This window comes from Helicoverpa zea, chromosome 28, assembly GCF_022581195.2.
Source record: "Helicoverpa zea isolate HzStark_Cry1AcR chromosome 28, ilHelZeax1.1, whole genome shotgun sequence".
NCBI lineage: Eukaryota > Metazoa > Arthropoda > Insecta > Lepidoptera > Noctuidae > Helicoverpa > Helicoverpa zea.
In genome coordinates, this window is record NC_061479.1 from 5686687 (window position 1) to 5698132 (window position 11446).

The following is an 11446-nucleotide window of genomic DNA, read 5'->3' on the forward strand; positions in this document are numbered from 1 at the left end:
CTACCACTTGTGTCAGACTAAAAACCGTCGTGTTCCGTCGTAGGCCTTTTATGTACCAGGGCCGCGGTATCTCTTTCGAACAACCCGCAGCCCCGGCAGGAATACTACTTTTCGTCGTAATTTTATAACTCAAGAACGGCCTCAGTTATACAAACCAAATGTTTAGGTTTTGCTCGGGCTATTTAGTAGATGGTTTATGTGAAGTTTGAACAAAATCGGTCATTTAGGAGCGGTTCATTTTAACGGAATCACCGGGTCGCTAGTCATTTTATAACAGAAAGTTATTTTATTTTGTGAACAATGGTGTTACTGTATGGAATCAATATTTTTATATGCCATTAGGCTGTGACGTCATTTCCATGAATGTTTGTAATTGTAATTAAAAGTCGCCCGTTTGCTTTAGCCAGAATAGTAAATCCATTTTGAACTTTTGTCAAGCATGATTAAAATCCATTTATAATGACTATTTTGTATCTTATGTCCAATTTCAGTGCGTTAATAATGACTGTTTTGTTTCATTTGTCCAATTTCAATTCATTGACTATTTTGTGTCAAATGTATCCATTTTCAATTCATTAATAATGACTATTTTGTATTTTATGTCTATTTTCTATTCATTTATAATGACTTTTTTGTATCATATGTCCATTTTCAATTCATCCAAATGACTATTTTGTGTCTTATGTCCAATAAGTATTTTTTTTTGTAATTTCATCTTTATTTCTATAGCATTAAGTTATATTTTCATTCATCGTGGCAACATTTATTTTCGTGCCGTACCCTCAATAGGCCCGAGACTATCTTTTTACACATCGTAAAAGTTTTGTGAACGACATTTAATCGTCGTAAAACTTGGAAGGAATTACTTAAAATGGATTTATTATTTTTCTATGGTTGAATGTTAAACCAAAGGCCATATGTTCGCTTTCCGCCTGTCATTTGACGAATGCATGCAACATACAAAAATACGTGCTAAGGTTAAAGTGCGGCTCCTTCGTCGCATGTTTTTATGCAAGTTGCAAGCAATCGTCAAATGACGAACGCATGACGGACGGTCATAATTAATGTAATCGTTACCAAGAAGAAATCAAACAATTGTACCTACTATATTGTACATCACAACGTTTTTTTTTTAATTTTACGACTTCTAAGTGCAGAAACAGACTTGAAATAAAATTTTAGATGTAGAAAATGCGTTGATCGCATCAAGCAACTTTTTAGTTGTTAGTCTGCATAGGAATAGTTGCGCGACTGGCGCTACTGCGTTTGAAGTCTCTTTCTGTACTTATTTTTTTATTTTAGTATTTTTTGTATGTTCTTTTTTTAATAAATGCCGCTTACCAAAGTGATTTTGTTGTTTCATGAATGATCTCATGTTTTACCCGTCTCAAAGGAAAAAAGAGGGTTAGATCACCACAAGCATTTAGAGTAGTGATATTTGTTACAGTAGTTGCTGCCTGCGGTTTCACTCACTTCCCGGGGAAACTATTTTCCACAACCCGTATAAGGAAGCAGCTAGATGTATGAGATGTATCACTGCCAAGTTTCATCAAAATCACTAGAGCCAAACGTAAACGCAACCGCGACTGACCGCAGCTCTATCTAAATCAATAATTTTTTGTGCCAAATTGGATCTCAATCGGTCGTTTTAGCGTGTTATTATAAAACTGTTGCCGTTTTAAATAATATAAAATCTGCAATCAAATTAGAATGTATGTGGTGGTATGGCGAGGGCAAGTATTACCGCTGTTTTTGAACATAGAAAGATGGCGCCACTAAGTTACATCCACTCGATAATAGACGTCGCCACTTTAAACATGGTTGATATAGGTGTCGCCTTGTGAGAGGGTTATACTACTCACCAATAGATGGCGCTTGCTGTCAGTTTAATCATTTTTAATGGGATGCAAATATAATAGATGTATGAATATTTTGGATACAAGTGGTAGGTAAGTTTTCAATATCAAAAAAATGACTACTCAACTCAACAATGGCGTTGCTTCCGTTGTGGGATCCATGACCAGCGTATCCTTTGCCAACAATGTTGGGGTCGACTCCCAGTCTAACTGGATGCAGCTGAATACCAGTGTGCCGCATAGAGCGACTGCCTATCTGACTTCCTCAACCCAGTTACCTGGGCAATCAGGCAAGACTGGTTGTCAGACTTTGGCTTCTGACTACTCTTACCTATCGACTGCCAAAGATGACTGCCGAAACACGGAGGAGCTCGTCATGGCAAGAATGGTCACCGAGTCCCCGACCCACGGATCGGCCGCACCAAATGTTGCTTTTGGTCGATCGACCTGCTTACATACCCACGAGATCCTCCGATAATTTTATATAAGGTGCTTTAATATTACCTGCCAGGACTTGAATGGGGGGTAGTATTGCGTTATAAAGCACCTTATAGACCTATCTAAATGAGCAATATCTTTTACAGTTTCCGAACTTCCAATTCCAAATCTTTTAACTGACAGGAATCGAACTAACCAAACTTACTCAGTCATTGTCCGTTTCATTTAGACCAATGAACCCAATAACCAACCAAGCATGTAACAACAAAAAACCACAAAAAACAATTAAAAACAACAAAATAATTTATTTAATTGCAATATTTCGCTGCGAATCACTGTCAGACACACGCATAGTATTTAATTCGTAATTCCCGGAGTTCTGGAATGTTCTAGAGTGGTCTACAATGTTCGGAACGCAGTTAAAATTATTAAATTGTTACCGGGCAATGATTGACATGACCTGAGGCTTGTGCTTCGCAATCCCAGCTGTTAAAATTATCTGTGGGACGCTTAGATAAGTTGACCTACTGGATACGCTATTATACGAAAGGGTATGAGCCATACTTTCTTGTTGGCAGTACTCTTCTTATATAATGTTGTTCACAGACTTGTTTGTATACATCTGTATCTATACGTGGAGACCTGTAATTGGCTGTCCGTTTACCATACTGTTCTTAGTTTAATTTCTTTAGCTGTAGGTTTCCCATGTACCTACATAAATGTGCATGAACATTGTCTTTCTATTTGGGGATTAGGGAGTTAAAGAAAACACATGTTTATAGCTTGGTTGTCCGATCTGTATTACCTACCCAACACATTTACAATATAACTTATATTTAACTTACCCTAGCTAACTCGGCACTTTTAAGTTTCAGTTAGGTAGGTACTTCACAATAACGAAATCAGTACCTATCATCATACAATAGCATCATACTTCACCTCCCCTAAAAAAGAACATTGTTATAGGTACCTCCTATCTATACCTACCTACTCGGCGCCTACAGAGCGTTCCCGAATTTACGCATACAAATACATGTGCACGTGTGAATTTACACATGCAAATAAATGTGCTGTGTAAATTACACACATCTACACACATAAGTATGGCTATAGATCACTATTTGTTGTGTTTCATCTTCCTCTGTACATGACAAGATTTGTTACATTTACAGGACATATTTAACGAGTTTGTTTTTTTTTTTATATAGAATCTGTCACTCTTTTTTGTTTATGACATAGTAGGTATTCCCTTAAGGTACAAATTTAATTTATTTATTCCAATATTGAATATTCTAATAAATATTGAGTTCCAGGTTTTAACACTCCCCGCATGTAAGTAAATTGACACACATTTTAGCTCAGTCATTTGTGCTCGTAGCGGTTCCAGTTTGTTCAATGCTCTTAGCTCGGGGGTAGATTTTGACTATAGTTCTGTCTGTTTGCCTGTCCGTTATCGACGGTGTGCGTTTGTTTCGATTTCAAGTAAGAAATTGCAGTTGAACCCGAAAAGTCTTGATAGGATTCGATTTTAAGTTCTGGAGACTTCATTTTCAGTGCTTAGATTAAAGAAACGAAAAGATTTTCTGATCATAACACAGCTATTCTTCCGTTAATTTGAAGACAAATAAGACATCAATACTTCCAAAGTTATGATGTGATAAATACAACCTAAAATCTAATAGGTACCTAAGTACATAGCAATGTAAGTACTTATCTAATTTAAAAATAAAATGACGTAAGTATATCCTCATGTTTGAATGCGCATATTTTTATTAATATTCTTCCAGAAATCTATAGATAATACCTATCTAAAAAAACATTATTTGCCGTCAGTCTAATCCCCATATTGAAAGATTTAAAATTATAGGTACCTACTACTTACTTACTGCAACTTAAAAATATGTTCAAAAACTATTTTCTTACATAACAATCTATTTAAACTAAAAATCTCACTTCTTACACCCGATTCTTCGCCTATCAAACATTTTAAATACCCCTTTCATATTTATAATCTGTAACGCACCCTTTTTAATAAATCTGCAACCTAATGACGCGAAAAATTCACTCAATATAGATTAATAAAATATTAACGGTATCATATGTCGTTATTTTCATTTTGTATTGTAAGTTACGAGTCCACAAATGTTACTATTAAGATATCGTAAAGTATCCCTAATCTATACTTCATAATAAAATATAATTTATTTGTACCCTGAGAGTATCTGCGCACTTATAAAGTTAAAGAGTTTGTATGCTTGAATGCGTTAATCTAAGGAGATACTGGTCCAATTTAAAGAAATAAATATAGTGTCAGGTAGCCCATTTATCAAAAAAGGTCATTGGCTACTTTTTATCCGGATGTGAGAAGTAGTATCCACGGGACATGGATGAAACTGCATTAGAAAGCTAGTAGGTAAGGCATAAATAGTCACTCATATTCAAACGAACCCTAGTTAATTTACATAGATCAACTCATCCAGTAATGATTTTATTCCGAGAACCATTACAAAATAAAACGAAACTTTTAAAACAATATAGGAACCCAAAAACATACCTAAACAAGGAACATTGTATTTTTTGTAATGAAAAATTCGTTAGCCTAACCTAACTTTTCTAAAATCCAAAATGGCTGACACTGACAGGTGTTAAACCCAGCGAACGATTATTGACTTTTGTTTCGAAATTCACGAACAAAACGCAGACCGTAGTGGAGTTGAGAAAAATTGGTATTTTGTTGGTTTTTTCATGTACTTAATACTTAGTTATTTTTTTGTTTGAGAATATATCTGACACTACAATATTACGTAGTCGAAATAAGAGGTCAGACGTGTAAATCGTTTTCGGGTTGTATAAGTCCAAAACTTCTTGGAATAACCAAAGTATAATTTTAGCCTGCTTTTTGTTGCTAACTTGGGTAACTGCTATTTTATTTAGTTCTAATGTGTGTCAGTATAGGTACCTAATATGTGTTTTCTTATCCAAGTTTCGTATTGTCATTTAATCAGGAGTTCCTGAATTTGTTATAGCTGCCTATAAAATACTGTCTACATTACATACTAATCTAAATGAATACCTATAATTATAGTTCGGCCATTCAGAGAATGCGTTCCTGACACGTCGCGATTGAACTGACGACGTAATAACATTCATTGATTATTGATATAATAATGTTGTTTTAATGCTCCTCAATTGTTAAAACGGTAAACAACCAGCAAAAATATTTTTATCGTAACTGCAACGCCATTGCAAAGTTACGTCGTCAGTTCAATCGCGACGTGTCAGGAACGCATTCTCTGAATGGCCGAACTATAAGAGGAAACATCTTTTGTTTGTTTTTTTGTAGGTACCATAAAGGCTCCGAAACTATTGAACCGATTTAAAAAATACGACCATTTTTTCTTAGATTGTCCATTTTATCCCGGTACGAACAGTGGTTCTCACGGAACACTGGTAAAATCACGGGAAAACAGCAAGTTTTCTATATTAAAAGTACCTATAGAGTAATCATTAAAAATTACAAATATAGCCACCAAGATTTTTCAACCCAACAATAATTTCACATCATTTACAATAGCTAAAAAAAAAAACATTCTTTAAAAGTTCAAAATAAGCTTCGTAAATGTTAAATGTAGTGAGATAATTTGCAATCAAGTCATAATACCGGTTTTGAGCTGTCATTTGTAAATATTAGTGCAAAAGTTACTGTAGCGTGTCCTATTTTAATATAAGATTTATGATTTTTAATAAAATGTGCGTTAGAAGTAATGGTTTGTTTGTCGTTTTTTGAGTTTTGACTGCTTTGAGGTGTGTGTTATGTTAAGTTTGGCGTATATTTTTGAGACAGTACCTAAAACCTATTGGAGCTAGGTTTTTAGGAAAAAAATTGCGTGTTGGAATATAACCTAAAAGACTAGAAATTAAGCCATGTTTTTAAGCAAATAAAATAATTGAACTTTATCAAAGTTCAATTATTTTATTGTATTTTCGTTGTTTCATGAAACCAAAACATTGTCTCATCCAAGAGCTGGACCAATCTATTAAAAAAAAATGTGCTTAGGTACTAAATTGATCTTTATGCCATGCCGCAGTATTGCATTTGAAAGTCAAACGGTTGCAGAGCTTTTTAGGTACCTATAACTAATTGTAAATTTTTTTTCAAGGGAGAGCTCAAAACACAATAATTAATAACACATCAAATAAATACAACAGCAACATCGATACATTATCTGACAATTCAATCCGCGCCTTTTTTAATGTCAAATTAGGTCGTCCATTCCTGTGAAATGTCAAAATGTCATTGTTCTATTCGGGTGCGTTCACGCGAACAGTTGATTTTTTAGGGTTGCGAACTTTTTTGTGTCTTATTTGTATGTGTGTGGCCTTTTTGGTATCAAATTGAGTTTTTTTGAAGTTGTAATCGCGTAAGGAATGTATTGTTGAGCTTAGAAATGTTACGAGTTTGCAACTTATGTTCGTTTTTTTACGTGGGAGAGTTATGTTGGCTTGTAAAGTGTTGTGACTTGTGACAACCCTTTGCCACCCATGAGGTTAAATATCTTGTGTGTTTATCAGGTACAGGGGAGTTTGATAATTAGATGTGTAGACTTTTGTAAGATGTAAACTGTTTATAGGAGCAGCCAGTTGTAAGTAACGGAATTTAAGTGATTCAAATCTAACTTTGAGCCTATCATATAGCAAACTTTTTGTCTGCCGATAGTTTGATCGGGCTCATAAATCAGTATGGAGATAAATGGCATGCGAACATCACAGCAATCAAGTATAAATAAATAAATAAATAATAAATAATGGCGGGACACCTTTTCACACACGGTCGGTTAGCCCCAAGGTAAGTTATTAATTAACTTGTGTTATGGGTGCTAACACAACTGATAAACTACATATATACATATTTATAAATACATATTGTAACACCAGGACCACGGCCAACAAGCATGCTCATCACACAAATGTCGACCGAACCGGGGATCGAACCCGGGACCTCAGGTTCGGCAGTCCGGCTTGGTGACCTTTGCGCCACAGAGGTCGTCAACATCCGGATTGATTGCATTCACAATTACTGGATTCGATTCCTGGGTGGAGCTGAAATCTTTGTAGGTTTTAGAAACAAAAGACAGCCCAGGTTTCACAATGAGTTGGCAAGAAATACCATGGACACTCTTTTAAGAAGGTAATTATGTTCAAGAGGGGTCGATAAGAAGACGTAGGACTTTTGTTATCGACTTAACTTCACTTAATTATTTCATTTTTCAGATCTACCTAAATCGCTAACCTCAATATCTGCCGTTACCCCCACACAAACAAGTATTTATTTATATGTAACATTAGCACAGTAAAGTTACACAAATAGTATTGTATGTACGGAGCGCTGTGAAACGAAATACGATGCGAATTTAAGTGGCGGACAGGGATGTATTTGGGAAGTGATCATATTCGAATTTTATTGATAATAATATGTTTATTTGTTTTTAAGGTACCTATCTATGGGCCAATGCAGTCTGAAAATAAATGTATTTTGGTTTGAGTTGAAACTGATTTATACTTTTCTTTGTGAATAGTATAAAGTCGAAGCGTTTGTTTTGTTAGTTTAGTGTAGTTGTTTTCGGGAACTACTGGACTAATTTGAATAATTCTTTCACTGTAATATGATATGTAAGAAAAAAACGATTATGATATAAGAGAAAAAAAGTTTTATGACCTAAGCCTCCAAAAGCACCGAATGGTTTGAAAAATTATTTCACTGTTGGGAAGTTGCACTATTTATTCCGCACGTTACATGGGCTTTATTTTATCCAGTTGCACGAAAAACGAGAGTAGGAAAACAGCTAGTAATTTATACCTTGGTAACAGTCGAAATTCAATCACTAACCTCAATACAGCGGATATCTGAGTTATAGAATCCAACGTTAATCACCATTTATTTACCAAGTCATCAGTCATCACAGTCCGTGCCTGCAGCTCGTCACTGGCATGTTAACAAATACACTACACGCACTACACGCCAGCCAGTTATAATGTGTAGATGCGGTAATTCAGTGTCAAGTTATTAAAAAGTAACATTATAATACGTCAGAAAAATAAGAGAATTGTTTGTACCCAAAAGGCTCTGAAACTACTGGAGCGTTTTTCAAAATTATTTCACTGGTGGCAATTAAGCTACACTATCTCTGAGATATATAGGTTTTATTGTATCCAGATGTGCGAAGATGGTCCCCCGGGACGCGGGTGAAACCGCGAGAAAACGGCTAGTTACTAACGTTAGTATAGATAAATTAAATTAAATATTCCTTATTTCAGGCAATTGAAACCCATGCAGACTAACCATTTTCAAAGATTTTTATCAGTATTTGACAATATATCACTATTTATAATTTCCCTGCGTCATCAGTCATCACAGTCCGTGTCTGCAGCTCGTCACTGGCATGTTAACAAACACACTACACGCACTACACGCCAGTCAATAATGTGTATTGCGGCAGATGCGGTAGTAAAGATAAGATAATTAACAGCTTTCTTTTTGTATTTTGGCTCGGAAACTACTGAACCGATAGCTATCATTGTTCGGAAAAAAACTTTTATTTTTGGAAGCTCTCCACTATCCCCTGGTTACAGGCTATATTTTATCCAGGCGTAGGAAGAAGTTTCATGGGACACAGGTTTTCTAATAAAGTAATGTAATATTCAAGGGTGTTCTTAAAGATTTTATAATCTAGCGTCACACATCCAATTCGAGTGGGTTGTCATAGTTTTAGAAAACCTGTTTAGTTGAAATACACCTAAATATGAATAAAAATGTAGAATTCACAGGATCTCTTACTTAGGTAGATTAAAAAATTAAATTTTGCACAAAATTGACCAATTTGAATAGTACCTTGTCATTTGCCTCTATCGATTCTTCTTCTTTTTTTTTATTATTATTTTTGTTATGCATAGTTTGGTTTAGTTTAATTTAAGTTATTTTTAATTTGAACGTTGTGCGCACCTGTAATTAACATATTTACGCAGGACTTATTACAATTGTAAACTTATATATGTGAAAGTATTTGTAAATAAGTTGTTGGTGTGCCTAAATAAATAAATAAATAGGTAGATCTATGCAGAAGATTATGTTTCTTTCAGTACTGAAAAACAATTGACTTGCAAAAGAAATTCAAATATGTAGCGCAAAAATATAATTTACTAAAACAAAACCTAAGAAGTACTTACAACCACACAAAATTTGATACCCCACCAAAACCCCTCACTACACGTAACTACACACAACACACACATACACACACACATATATAAAGTAAACACGTTTGTCCGTCCAGTGCTGTTTGTTCACGCACTTTGTCACAGCTCGAATTTCGCAAACATTTTGTTGCAATTTACAAATAGTGCTAGTACGATTGATTATGAAGGGGCTAGTGGCTAAAATAGCCGTCCTATTAAATGATCGTACATCTCCCGAGCCTTTTTCCCAACTATGTTGAGGTCGGCTTCCAGTCTAACCGGATGTAGCTGAGTATCAATGCTTTACAAGGAGCGACTGCCCTATCTGACCTCCTCAACCCAGTTACCCGTGCCACCCAATACCCCTTGGTTAGACTGGTGTCAGACTTACTGGTTTCTGACTACCCGTAACGACTGCCAAGGATGTTTAATGACAGCCGGGACCTACCTACAGTTTAACGTGCCATTGGAAACACAGTACGATTGATTATGAAGGGGCTAAATAAACATTATACTAATACTAGCAACCCGCTCCGGCTTCGGACGGGATAACAGTATTTCCCCACTATTTAATGTATGTTATAGTACATATAAAGTTTCCTCTTTAATCACTCTATCTATTAAAAAAAACCGCATGAAAATCGGTTGCGTAGTTTTGAAGATTTAAGCATACAAAGGGACACGGGGTCATAGGGACAGAAATAGCGACTTTTTTATACTATGTATATAGTGACTATAAATGCGAGAAGATCAGATAGGCGGTCACTCCATGTGGCACACTGGTACTCAGCTGCATCCAATTAGCCTGGAAGCCGACCCCAACATAGTCAAGAAAAGACTAGGCAGAAAATAACATAAAAGCTTTTTACTTAATAAACACATAATAGGACGATAATTTAATCAACGATCTACCACATGTAATCCTTGACAAATCCATCTCAGGAACAGCTTGTGAATAAATAATAAAATTAATTTCTATGAAATCACATCATTTTTGATCTGACGCACAAATGCGTGGCTAATCTTTAAGGAGGCACGTGGCTCGCACGCGACTCGACATATGGTGTGCGAGAGGGATAACACTATAAGTTAGAAAGAGCAAAAGAATAATGGTTTGTTTACAAAGTCGAGAAAAATTAAATGCTTAATAGCCGACTTTCGTAGGTCTTGCTACGATCTTGTGCTACGGCGTAGGCTGCTACGCTGCTACGATGTTCATAGCAAAGTTATCAATACCCCTTGATTAGAGCTGGTGTCAGACTAACTGGCTTCTGGCTACGTAACGACTGTCAAGGATGTTCAATGACAGCCGGGACCTACAGTTTAACGTGCCATCCGAAACACGGTCATTGGTGTCCAAGATATACTTAGAAACTACGTACAAACTAAGAAAAGTTGGTTGGTTTTTTACCCAGTAGACCACTACGACTTGATAAGAGTATGTAGATATTAAAGGAAAAAAAATCAAAGCAAATGTTCGTAAAATCAAACATACAATTTATCTAAAGGGGTGTAACTATGCATGTCAGACGCACACAGTATCTTATCTCAGCTTTGAAGTATAAATATAGGGGTATGCTTGTGGATTGAAAATATAAGACTTCCCACCCCATGTATGTTGAATATATCGGAATGTGAAGTTTCGTAAAAGAGTGAATTTATAGAAATAACCTTTCATGTCAAATTTTTCGGTTTCCTAAGTATATCTTGGACACCAATGACTGTGTTTCAGATGGTACGTTAAACTGTAGGTCCCGGCTGTCATTGAACATCCTTGACAGTCGTTACGGGTGGTCAGAAGGCCAGTAAGTCTGACACCAATCTAACCAAGTTGCCCAGGTAACTGGGTTGAGGAGGTCAGATAGGCAGTCGCTCCTTGTGGCACACTGGTACTCAGTTGCATCCGGTTAGACTGGAAG